Raw genomic sequence first — 13,156 nt, 5'->3', positions numbered from 1 at the left:
AATGGCACTCGACAAATGAAATGAGGCAGAGCATCATTACACTTTGAATTCCAGACCTTTGATTTAGAGAAATTACAACAGAACAAATCAAAGTATCAATGAGTAAAGTGGTGTGTCCTACACAATCCAAAGGCAATTGGAAAACAGGAAGAAACTCTGAAGTCACGAGCCAATTAGAGGGCAAGTTTCTGAGGGTCACCAGCTTACCAGCGCCTAACAGTGCAGGTCGGCAAAAGCCAAGGGTCACTTTGTACTGGAGGTGTGACAGGGCGAGTGGCAGGAAAAAAGCCACTGCAATTGCTGAGCGTGTGGAGTAGTGAGAAAAGCGCTATATAAAAGGCAAAGAATTATTATTATTCCTTAAAGGGACAATAATGGGGCCTTGAAATAGCAGCTGTGGACTACTGAAGACTGGAAGAAGGTCTTATGAACTGAAGAATCCAAATTTGAAATCTTTGATTCATCGGGTAGGGTGCTTGTAGGACATCAAGTTGGTGACAGGATGGCTCCTCAGTGTGACACACCAGCTGTCAAACATGGAGGAGGAGGTGTGATGGTCTGGGGGTCTTTAAGTGGAGGCAGAGTTGTTGACTGGCACTCAGGATCACAAGGGTTGCCACAGACTGGCTATCAGATCAGTAAAAGGTGCAGGCTACTCTGATGAACCACACATTTGAATAACATTTGGTACACGGAACGGCTCCTCGACTTATTGTTTTTTTTATCTGTTCTATGCTTTGATTTCATGAAACATTAAAACAGTAAACTGTGTGCATCTCCATAAAAACTGAAAAAATTAAATCTTCTGACTGGTAGTGTGTGTTAGGCAGAATGGCCAGTTAGGGGCTGGCTGGTCTCTTGGCCTTGGGGACCCCCAAAGATTTAGGTTTTCTTCAGGATTGCTTTCTATTTTTCGGTCCTCCCTTGCCATCAGACCGTATCATCATAGATCATGAAAGACTTAAAATGAATCCATAATTAAGGCCTCTACTTTATCTTTTACTTGTATATCTGAATTATTTAAGCGCACATTGATGCATTCATATTTACTATTTTTGATTTCATTATTCATATAAATATTTCTAATTTGTGTTTTTCTTTCTTTTCTTGCCATTTTTCTTTAACTTCTTCTTTTTTACCTACGTGCCTTGTACAACAACGTGCTACAGAAATCAATGGCGTTATTGCAGATTGACTGAAGACGGTCACAATGCAATGGTCTGTTGTAAACCACACAGGGGTGTCAAATTAGACAAAATTAAGGATTAAATTAAAACCAAGTAAATATTTGAATATATCTGAGTGTCGGTACTATGTATACATGTGAACGTGCCTTTTTAGGTTTCATTTTCATTAAGGGTTTTACTTTTTTGCGTGTGGCGCGTCTGCATAGCATGAAGTGCTTGTGGCTCCTGAACAGTCTACAAATAAAAGTAGGATTCACCGAGCAAAGAAAAAGTGGCACAACCAACAAGAAAAGTGGAACTGGATGATCCAACCTGCAAACGTTGCAACCAAGCCCCAGCCTCACTAGGTCACATGTTCTGGGCCTGCACCAAATTAACATTATTCTGGACAAAAATTTTTAATTACCTGTCAGACAGCCTTGGACTCACAATCCCTCCTAACCCATTAACAGCTGTGTTTGGGGGTCTTCCAGAGGGGCTTAAAGTGGAGAAAGACAAACAAATTGTGATTGCATTCACTACACTGTTGGCACGCAGACTTATTCTGATAAACTGGAAGAATCCAAACTCTCCTCTTTTAAGTCAGTGGGAAACCGATGTGTTATATTATTTGAAATTGGAAAAAATCAAATACTCAGTTAGAGGATCTGTACAGACATTTTTCAAAACATGGCAGGATCTAATCAGTAATATTTTAAAATAAGTTCATAAAGCACAGAGAATTTTCTTTTTAAATTAGGTATGTTTACAAGCCTTAAATTTAACGTTATTTGGCTTGCTCTCTCTCTCTCTCAGGGGTGGGGATCGATCTGTTCTTAACTCAATTTTTCTTTTTGTAAAATCTTGATTGCTTTGTATGGATTGTAATAAAAATAAAAAAAAAAAGAAAAAAAAAAAAAAAAAAGAAAAGTGGAACTGGGGCACTTGGCACAGCCTAGAACACACCTGCGGAATGAGGCCCTGACAAAATCACTTAAACACATTAAACCGAGTCTTCATGATTCACGTCCAGTAGATTCGAGGTCAGGATCTCTCTCTATTTTAAATAAATTTTAAGTTCACAAATTAATCTACTAAATGCTACTCTGTAATGATCTTTAAGCAATTCCTTATTATGATTATTTATTCAGCAGACACTTTTATTCTGCTGAGTTTGAGCTTTTTTAATCGGTAAACTACTTAGTTAACAAAAAAAAAACACAGCGGCCTAGTGTAGGCTGCATTTCGTTTTAAAAAAATGCCCCCGGTGGATGGCAGATAGGAGGTGCAGAATCAGACTGTAACAGTTGTCTTGGACATGCGTGTGTTGGGTCTCTGTCAGTTTGCACCGTGCACCGTTCCTGTTAAGGGTGGAATGGCTGAATGTGTAAGGCCAGCCAATGGTACATAGGGAAGGGGAGCACATGACTCGGAGGGCCAAACAAATTGTATGGGGAGGAGCCAACCTGTATGTACAGTAAATGTGTGGCGGGAGAAAGGTGAGTGAGGAAAAGAGAGGAGAGCGCCAGACACCATAAAAAAAAAAGGCAAGAGGGGAAAGCTACTCACTCAACCTGCATGGAAAAAGTCGGGTGAACCCGGGCTCATTTCAGTCACAATCAGTTTTCCTTCAGTTTATGAACGAGGTGAAGTCACTCAGGAGAGGACCCGACGGGCCAGCATAAGGGGTATGTTTCCCTGAACAGGAAGTACGGCTCGGCCCATCCTTCAACCTTAACAGACTGCAGATGTTCATCCCTAACAGTGAATATTTAAAGGCCTCGTGTTTCATTAATTTGTTTTTCACATTTGTGTATTAGGGGTGTACGTTGTTAATTATTTTGTTTCATGATTCTCTGCAGGGCGGTGTTATGTATACAGGGGTTTGTTTGTTTTGTCCAATGCTTGATTTTATTAGTTAACCCTTTCGACCCTGAAATCCTATTACTAGTAGATATATATGCAGCCATTTTTGTAAAGCACAGGTATGTTTGTAGCCGGGTGTGCTACTATTAGCGCAGACTGGAGACACTGGCATAACAGTCAGCAAAACACAGAAGTGAAACAAGAAATATTTGGCAGCTATTGTATAATAAACAGTGATCATTTTTTTGTTTTTCATTTTTGAGCTTCCTAGACACCCCAAGGGTAGAATATTTCACAAAATATTTTTTCCCATAAAAACACAAAATCCAGGGCCGAAAGGATTAATAATAATTGTCTTGTGACTGAACTTTGCCTTCGCTGGGGTGTTTCTGTACTTGTGGTGGCGTAGTTTTGAAGTAGTGCTGGTCGCTCACACCCCAGATTATTTCTCTATCTAATTTTTTCCTTCTCTTTGCTGCCACTCTAGGTTGGCAGCGCATGTTATAATCGTGCCAGCTTGGGGGAGTGGGTACAAGACAGGAGCCTGCAGTCAAAGAGTAACTTATGGCGATCAAACTCGATATTTTTAATTCATCTCACTGTTTTAGGTATTGTGAATCAAGCAAGATGGAGACAAATGTTGTGAAGGCACAAGCCGGATGAGGTACCTAATTTGTGCACTGTGGACACCGAAAAGGCTCTGGGGATTTAAAGAGTTACAAAAATAACACAGAAAATCAGAGTTATGACAGGTGTTACTCACGTGCGTTAGTAGCGAGAATGTCTTAGCTTGAAACAACAGCCAAGGATCTTCAACCTAAGAGTGAATCGTAAATGGGAGCAGACGCGGGATGACATTTTTAAGGGATGTTGAAAAATCGGCTTTGAAGAACACATGTGGATCAAAAAAAATGGACAGTGGGGTAGAAAAATCTACACAACAAAGGTGTACAAATTAAGATAACACGCTAAGCATTCAGAATTACAAAGAGGCTGACCGTGAAAATGATGTCGAAAAAAAAAGATCTGCAAAATAGTGCAGCGCTGCATAGCTGGTGCAGAGTAACACGTAAAGCAAGCACTCTTCTACAATCAAATGTCAGCCCTTTTGAAATAAATCTGAAATAGATTCAATCTGAAACTCCCTAAATTCACAAGGCAGGTGCCTGTTTGGGCAGCCCTTACTCACTGAGATAAGGCATCGTGGCGCGCCGGGTGTGCACTTTACTCACATCAGTGCAGGCTCAGAGTCCTGTAACAGGTTCACAGGCACAGGCACGTTCAGAAGTTTATGGACAGTGACATAATGTTCAGATTTTCAGCTCTGTGTGCCAACACAATGCATGTGACACAGAACAATCAAGATGTGATAGAAGTGTAGACTTTCACCTTTAATTCAAGGGGTTTAAGAAAAATATCGCATGAGCCGTTTAGAAAAGACAGCCATTTTAATACATGGGTCACCCATTTCAAAAAGTCTTTGGACAAACTAATATAATCAGAAATATAAGGATCATTGTCAATATTTGGCTGAAAATCCTTTCCAGTCAATGGACTTCCTGAAGTCTGAGCCCACGGCCATCTCCAAGTGCTGAGTCCCCCACCCCGGTGATCCTTTACTGCCACCATCCTCAGGTGCTGCTTGTTTGTTGGCCTTTCTGCCTTCAGTTTTGTCTTCAGCAAGTGAACTGCATGTCCAGTTGGGTGGAGGTCAGCTGACTGCCTCGGCCATTGAAGAATCTTACACTACCCTGCGTTGTAAAGCCCAGTATGTTTTAGCTTGTTGTCTGTCCTGTCAATTCTGCAGTATTTGTCTGACTCTGAGCAGACAGTATGGCGCCCTCTACACTTCAGAATTCATCCTGCTACTTCATGTCAGCAGTCACATCAGCAATAAACACCAGTGACCGACTTCCACTGGCAGCCATTCACGAGCAGGCTACAACACGGCCTCACAGATGATGTGGTATTCCTCAGATCAGGAGCCGTTCCTTCTCTTCTCCATACTCTTCTCTTTCCATCATTCTTGTACATACACATCTTGGTTTCATTTATCCAAAGAAAAGTGTTCCAGAATCTGACAGGCTTTAAAAAAAAAAAAATGTTTTTGTGCAAAGTCCAATCTGCCCTTCCTATTCCTTGAAGTCTACCAGTGGTTTGCACCTCGTGGTAAACCCTCTGCCTTTACTTTCATGAAGTCTTCTCTCGATTGTAGACTTTGGCAATGATGGGCCTACCCCACTGTGGACAGTGGTCTTGGTTTGACTGCATGTCATGAAGTGGTTCTTCTTCACCAAGGACAGAATTCTACTATCATCCAGCAGATGTGGCTGTCCAGACCTTCTGGTGTTGTTGAGCTCTCCTGCGTGCTACTTGTATTTCAGAATGTGCCAGATGGTTGGTTTGCCCACTCCTGGCGTTTTTGTGAGGTTATCTAAGGCCTCCTCTTACTTAGACAGACCGCTCTTTGGACCTCATATTGAGAGATCGCAGGGACAAGACAACTCCAAACTTTCTACCTGCTTAATGGTCAATAGAATAACAAGGGACCTGCTGACATCTGTTTGTGGAATAGCCTGGCAGTCACATTTTAAAATACTTTTGAGCCCCTTAGAAATGGGGGGGGCAGCACTGAAAACGGCTGCCATTCCTAGATGGCTCATACAATATTTTTTATAAACGCCTTGAATTGAAGTTGCAAGACTTCTCTTCAATCCCACCCTGATTGCTTTGTTTCAAATCCATTGTGGTGGTGCACAGAGCCAAAGTTATGAAAATTGTGTCACTGTCCAAATACTTACGGACCTGCCTGTAAATAAACTTAATAATTCCATAGTGAATGCCTATTGACAGAGAAATCTCTTTACACAGACAGTAAAAACAAAGTACTTTCAAACTGATTAATCATACATGGAGACCTGCCAATTAGTTTGATCAGTGGGCTGTGAAGAGAAAGGAGAAGAGAAACTCCAGTCAGCAGCTTCAGTGGAGAAGGTGAGCCTCTAAGAGATCCACGGTCAGTTAGAACAGACAGTGTCCGCCACACTCACAGTCCTGCAGACCTCTGCCAGCCACCCCCTCCTGGTCATTCTACAGTCAGGTCTGTGCTGGGCACCCCAACATGACAAAAGAATCTCTCCGTCCTCAGATTGACCGTCTCAAGTATCTGAGACAAACACAAGCAACATTCACATCAGTGCTTTCACTGGCAGCACGCGACCTACCATATAGACTCGCATAGAAGTCGGGTCTTAAAACCCAAAAAATTGATCATAAAACCACACCCCCGACTTATACGACACTTCATTTTCTTTTCATCTTCTTGCTTCCTCCAATCTCGCCCCAGTTAATCAGGCACATCGAATTTCGTTGCAGCAGCTCAGTTACCGATTTCTTTCGCCACTTCATCGGCGTTTCATTTAAAATCAGCTTCCTATTTTCTTCTGATCGTAGATAAGGGATGCTCTTACGATAAAGGTGTATGAGGGGGTGAGATACAAAAAACACAAATCAGTGCAAACGTCACTTCAGAATAGTTTGGGTATTACCGTGTGGTCACCTAGGCACAATACATAGAAACAAAGGGCTGTGTGCCCCATGGTTACTCTCTCAGGTGGGCGCTGGCATATCGTAATCTCTTGGACCAATAATGCGAGTTTTCCACATCCGACTTATACGACCGACTTTATAAAATACCAGAAATTGTACAGTAAAATCAAGCCCCGACTTACCCGCGGGAGAACTTAAACGTGAGTAGATTCGGTACTTTGGGCAATGAGACGTCTCACTGGAGCCAGAGATTAGAGCGTCCTGAAGTGCCTGTAACTGGAATGGCGTGCAGACGGCCTCCTTTCACATGTACAGCGTGCCGACTGTTATCTGCAGAAAAGCGGCCGTCTAGAAAGCTTCCCGTATTCTTTCTGACTCTGACAAGTGACGTTTCCTATTGACATTCGGTTTTATTCATCTGAATTTCAGGTGGGATTTTTGGGAGAAATGCTAGGTAACTGCGGATTTGGTAATCAGCACACAGAAGAAGCAATTAAACACAAACTGATATTTCATGAAAACAAAGAGCAACTAAACACATTAAAAATCAAATCACTCCACTCCCAATACAATTCAACCACAAAAATGTAATTTCTGACTAAACTCGTCATTTACTCTGCTTTGTGTTACTGACTGAGAGGAAAGGTCATCGTTATGTCACAACTCAGATCATTCAGGAAGTGTTGTTTACTCTGCAATGTCCCAGTCTGAGCTCCCACACTGAAGTGCTCTGAAGTGAAAATTTCAACTAGGAAACTCATATTTCTAACCCACCCGATGCCACGTGTGTCTCCTCTTCATTTGTCAGCAAGACAATTATTTACAGGCAACAGCGGACATGCCGCCTTCCTTCCTCTTAACCCAAAGGTCTAAACGGCACCCGCCAATATCCAGCTGGTGTCCAAGCACTCCTGTCAACCTCACTGTTGAAGTGGCCCTCGTGACCCCTGCACCGAAGTGAGAAGGACGACTGGCATGGGCTACCTCAGCCATCTGTGCTCCTTGTGACATCATCAGGTCCTTTTAAATAGCCACACACACTGGCATGTCCTGGTGGGAGGCTCATGTGAGGTGGTGTAGCATTCCTGTGAACGCTTATCTCGTCATTTCTACAAACAGCAGACCAAGCTGCACTCTGGCATGTTACTTTATCATCATAGACGACAGTCATCTAAAGAGAGCTCAGAAACGGACAAGGGCTGCAGGGCGTCTAAAATGTAAGCTACCACAGCTCTGCTGACGACACACAACTCTATTTATCAACAGCGCCTGATGACCCCGACTCTCTCGATTCATTGACCCCATGTCTTACTTGTGTTTCTGAATGGATGAGTAGTAATATCAATTCCACCTGGGGTTAGGTAAACGTTAATATTATGCAAAAATTATTGTCTGTCTGTCTGTTATACCTTCATTGTTATCACTCTTGAATTTAATATTGTTCTTTATAAGTATGCTGCTGCTGGAGTATGTGAATTTCCCCTTGAGATTAATAAAGTATCTATCTATCTAATATTCTCAAACTAAATAAGGAGAAAACAGAAATTTTAGTGATTAGCATAAATGGATATAATGAGGTTATTAGAAATAAACTTGATGCATTAGGATTAAAAGTCAAGACGGAGGTAAAGAAGTTAGGGGTAACTACTGACTCGGACCTGAATTTGAAATCACATATTAATCAGATTACTAGGACATTTTTTTCACTTAAGAAACATAAAAGTTAGACCTCTTATAACATTACAAGATGCTGAGAAATGAGTGGACACTTTTGTTTTTAGTCAACTAGATTACTGTAACGCACTCCTCTGAGGACCACCCAAAAAAGGCATCAATCGATTACAATGAGTGCAGAATGGAGCTGCTAGAATCCGAACTAGGAAAAGAAAATCTGAGCACATCACCCCAGTCTGAGCGTCACTACACTGGTTACCTGTGTCATTTAGAATTGACTTTCAAATCCTGCTTACGGATTACAAAGCCTTCAATAATCTGCTCCATCTTATATTTCAGAATGTCTATCATCTTAACACTCCAAATCGTAGTAATTTAGATCTCCAAATGAGTGTCCGCTTATTATTCTGAGAACTAAACTTAAAAGAAGTGGTGAGGCAGCCTTCTGCTGTTAGGCACCTCAAATCTGGAATACGAGTTTACTGATAGAAATTCACCAGGCTAATACAGTGGAGCACTTTAAAAAAAAAACTGCTAAAAACCCGTTATTTTAACATGGCTTTCTCATAACTTCATTTTAGTTTAACCGTGACACTCTGTATATGCATTGAATTATCAATATCACTCCTGGTAGCTCCATAATCAGTATTAACCCCTACTTTTTCTCCCGTTCTTTTTCCGGTTTTCTGTGGAGGTGATCTGCATCACCACCACCACCTGATCAAAGCACCGTGATGTAGCTACATTAGGGGCGGAGTGGAGGCTCGGAGGCTAGGGATCTGGCAATCAGAAGGTTGCCGGTTTGAATCCCGTAAATGCCAATAGGGACTCTGCTCTGTTGGGCCCTTGAGCAAGGCCCTTAACCTACAATTGCTGAGCGCTTTGAGTGGTGAGAAAAGCGCTATATAAATGCAAAGAATTATTATTAATTACATTGATGGATTAAAGGTCAGAAGTCCACATAACGGTCATCATCAAGCTCTTCCATGTGAACCCTGAATACAATGAGGACTGACTGCGAGATCACTTATGTTAGGTGGAATGCCTAGAGGGGGCTGGGTGGTCTCGTGGCCTAGGAACCCCTGCAGATTTTGTTTTTTTCTCCAACCATCTGGAGTTTTTTTTCTGTTTGTTTTTTCGGTCCTTAAACATTAGAACATTAAACATTAGAACACTCTAGACGAGAACAGGCCATTCAGCCCAACAAAGCTCGCCAGTCCTGTCCACTTGTTTCCTCCAAGAAAACATCAAGTCGAGTTTTGAAAGTCCCTAACGTCTTACTGTCTACCACACTACTTGGTCTCTTAATCCAAGTGTCTATCGTTCTTTGTGTAAAGAAAAACTTCCTAATGTTTGTGCGACATTTACCCTTAACAAGTTTCCAACTGTGTCCCTGTGTTCTTGATGAGCTCATTTTAAAATACCAGTCTTGATCCACTGGACTAATTCACTTCATAATTTTAAACACTTCAGTCAGGTCTCCTCTTAATCTTCTTTTGCTTAAACTGTAAAGGCTCAGCTCTTAATCTTTCCTCATAACTCTACCCCTGTAGCCCTGAATCAGCCAAGTCGTTCTTCTCTGGACCTTCTCTAGTGCTGCTATGTCCTTTTTGTAGCCTGGAGACCAAAACTGCACACAGGACTCAAGATGAGGCCTCCCTGGCCATCGGACCTTACTTTTACTCTATGTTAATTAGTGTTCCCTAATTCTACTGTATTGTCTGTCTTATTTATTCCGTCTTTCTTCTCTTTCTTCATTATGTAAAGCACTTTGAATGAAAATGTGCTATAGAAATACATTTTGTTGTTGTTAAATGCAGAATGGAAAAGGAAATCCCAACAAGTAAAAAGTGAACCTAAGATCTGATTGAGCCGACCTTCAGGGGTTGTAAATTCATCAGCTGTCTAATGTAAAAAGATACCTCACAATGCTTCAAGGCGGCTCACATGAACAGAGGGGAAGAAACAATGGTGGTCCCGCGCAGAACAACAAACATCAATGGGCCTGGGCTGACAGCTGCTATTGAAAGGCATCACAATATAAAAAACGACAGAATCCACCTCACCTCACCTCACAGTGTGCACCCACCAGTACTCAGAAATACAGCATGAGAGTACCTCAAAAACAAATGAGCATGGAAGGCACCTCAAAAAAGTGACACGGTGGTCAGTTGAGCTTCTGCCACCATAGCCCTGTATGACCGAAGCAAGTCAATTTAATGGTGGAATCATGGAAAGTGTGCAATACGATACCTGTGAATTTGTGGGAATGGCGTTCACCGTGGAAAAGCACTACATAAACTGAATTTAGAGGAGGACTGCGTCAACGTGCATCTGTGAAAAGAAAGGGGGGGGGAAGAAGGTAAAGTTAACCAAGGCTGCAACTGCAGAACTCAACAAAAATACTAACCACCCAGCTGTGAGATGCTGGAACTTAACACCTTGACCTAAAGTGTCACTTGTGCTACTCCAACAAATTGTGCTCAATTGGTTATGTGGGGGCTGCTGGGAAAAGGTGTTTAGAGCAGAGAAGAACTGCCACTCTCATGGGTTAAATCTATAGATGCCTATAACTGCCACATTTACAGCTTCCAGCCAAATTCTTACTTATACAGGGTGGTCCAGCTCTAATTATGCAGATCCAGATCGTCTGGATGACTTTGATTTATGTGAGGACAATTCCAGTTCAGTGTGAAGACGATTCTTCATGTCGTCAGTTTGCACACTTCTCGATGATTTGGGAGTGTTCGGGTGATTTTCTATGTAATAAACTCGATAAGTTATAGCATAATGAAAACTGCATAATTAGATCTGGACCACCCTGTACATCACCATTCATGTGCTCTCAGCCTACACAGAGTTCCGAGTTGTGACATTACACCTTCCCACTGCACTACGTACTAAGGGGGTTTTTTGGTCGGATTGTTCAGAAAAATGCAAGGTTTCCAAAGATGTTACTTGGTCCGTTTAAACAAAAAAGGCAATTAAAGATAAACAGCGCAAGAACAGACGCAAACCATGTGTAATAAAGAGTCTCCGGTTCAATCCCCACTCACTCCTATATTTGCCGTTTTCAGTAGTGAGCTGCTCTTTGTGTTAATATTATACAGTACACACATACACTTGGTTTGCGTCTGTACTTGCGCTGTTACTTAAGAGTGACGAGAGGGGTCAGAGTGCGTGAGCTTATTCAGTGTAAGCAGGACCAACGCACATGTTGATCTTTTTTTTTTTCTTTCACTACATGTGCCTTCCCTGTTTATTTATATATCTAGAGACTTCTCTGCCTGTCTGTCTGTCTCTCTATTATGCAGTGCTCTGTCTGTCTGGGTGTTATGGATCTTAAAAATAAGTTATAAGGACACTTGTTCAAGTTAATTACAGTCAAAATTGTTAAAAAAAAAAATTTTTAAAAGGAGCATTCCACATGAAAATATAAGGATCTCATAAACTGACAGTGCATACCAGTTTATAAATTGTATGTCAATTTGAGTTAAAAAGAAAAAAAAAAGTAAATCTTTCTCTCTCCATAAGGGGAATTGAACTCGGGTCTCTGAGTCACAGCAAACCCACCACACTGAAAATCAGCGACTCTTACCACTATGCTATAAAACCTCCTCTATCGTTCTTGAGCCTTTTGTGAAAGTGTTTCTCTAATGTTTGGACTTCATGCTTTTACATATTCTGTAGTTTATGCCTACATTTTGTAACATTTATTACTAAAATATGACAAAGTTTCTGTTTTAACAATGTGTTTACACAGATTACTGTAGAAACAGAACACACATGAAATGCGTGTGCTCCAAATAACGATCTATTATTTCCACTCAAAAACTCCACTTCACTCCCAGATAATCATTTAAGGCCTGAGCTGGGAGAACTTAGTGAACGTTCTGCGATGGTGGGAGGATGGAATAGCCAGCTGCTTGTTGCTCGTCTTAATCAGCACATTTACAAGACAAAGGACGCTGGCGGAGAAGTGTTAACAGTTTTAAGGTGGTCAGGATCTACGAGTTTTTTCGTAGACTCTGGTAATTCTAGTGTTAATACAGGTTTGCATGGCCACATTAGGTGATCGTTTTCAAGGGGGTGGCACTAATGAAGAGAAGGAATCACATTGCATGACAGTTGCAGTCAAAATATAGAACCTTTTTATTGAACAAATTTTGCAAACAACTTTGAGGCATTTAGACTTAGTTAAATATCCAGAGGTGCTTCTCAAAAGTTGTATTCCACTGAACACGTCTTAGAAAAGGAATAAATAGTCAACATGTTTTGTAAACCAACTGCACTTTCTGTTCATGCTAACAATCTCTCCACTGGCACGTTAGCTCTATGGATTCTAATGGCGTTGGTTATCTCGCTCCATCGCTTGTTTTTTTTTCTTGTAGGCAGGACCTCCAGCAAACGCATCTACAAGTGACGTCTGACTCGAGTGTCCTCTCGCTTTTTCAGTTTTACCTGAGGACGTGGAGGGTGCCAGACTTAGTTCCATATATTCACGCTACTCCAGAGCATGTTTGCGGCTGAGGTGGTGCAGCAACTTTAGCTCGACAGCATTTGCTGTAAATAGCTGTTTGGTCCACATCCGACCATTTAAAACCAAGCTTGTTGCTTGTCTTAATCGGCACATTTACAGGACAAAAGACGCTGGCGGAGAAGTGTTAACAGTTTTAAGGTAGGCCAGATCTACGAGTTTTTTCGTAGACTCTAATTCTAGTGTTAATACCTGTGTGCACATGAAAATGTGTTTTTGTACAATTCTCATGACAGTGGAATAGGTCATCCTTAGCCAGTCTAATGCAGTAATTGCAGTGGAAAATGTGGTTAACATCCACTCACGCATGGGGGGAACATCGAATACCATGAAACCGGGGTAATTTTGAAAAATTCCATCATAT

The 13,156-nt window shown here is 41.5% G+C and overlaps 1 protein-coding gene across 2 annotated transcripts in view; it reads right to left on the bottom strand.

Annotated features, from left to right (window-relative positions):
• Window positions 1–13,156, bottom strand: part of ddx23 (DEAD (Asp-Glu-Ala-Asp) box polypeptide 23) — a 41,475-nt gene that overhangs the window by 16,961 nt on the left and 11,358 nt on the right. Inside the window, exon 3 of one of the 2 annotated variants that reach the window (XM_039746585.1) lies at window positions 10,509–10,589. The exons of the other annotated variant lie outside the window; for it this stretch is intronic. The gene's annotated coding sequence lies outside the window, so the exon portion shown is untranslated. The remainder of the gene's footprint in view (window positions 1–10,508; window positions 10,590–13,156) is intronic. 2 annotated transcript variants of the gene reach the window in all.

This window comes from Polypterus senegalus, chromosome 3, assembly GCF_016835505.1.
Source record: "Polypterus senegalus isolate Bchr_013 chromosome 3, ASM1683550v1, whole genome shotgun sequence".
In the NCBI taxonomy this organism is placed as follows: domain Eukaryota; kingdom Metazoa; phylum Chordata; class Cladistia; order Polypteriformes; family Polypteridae; genus Polypterus; species Polypterus senegalus.
The sequence above is the reverse complement of the archived record's forward strand: the minus strand, read 5'-3'. Positions and strand labels throughout refer to the sequence as shown.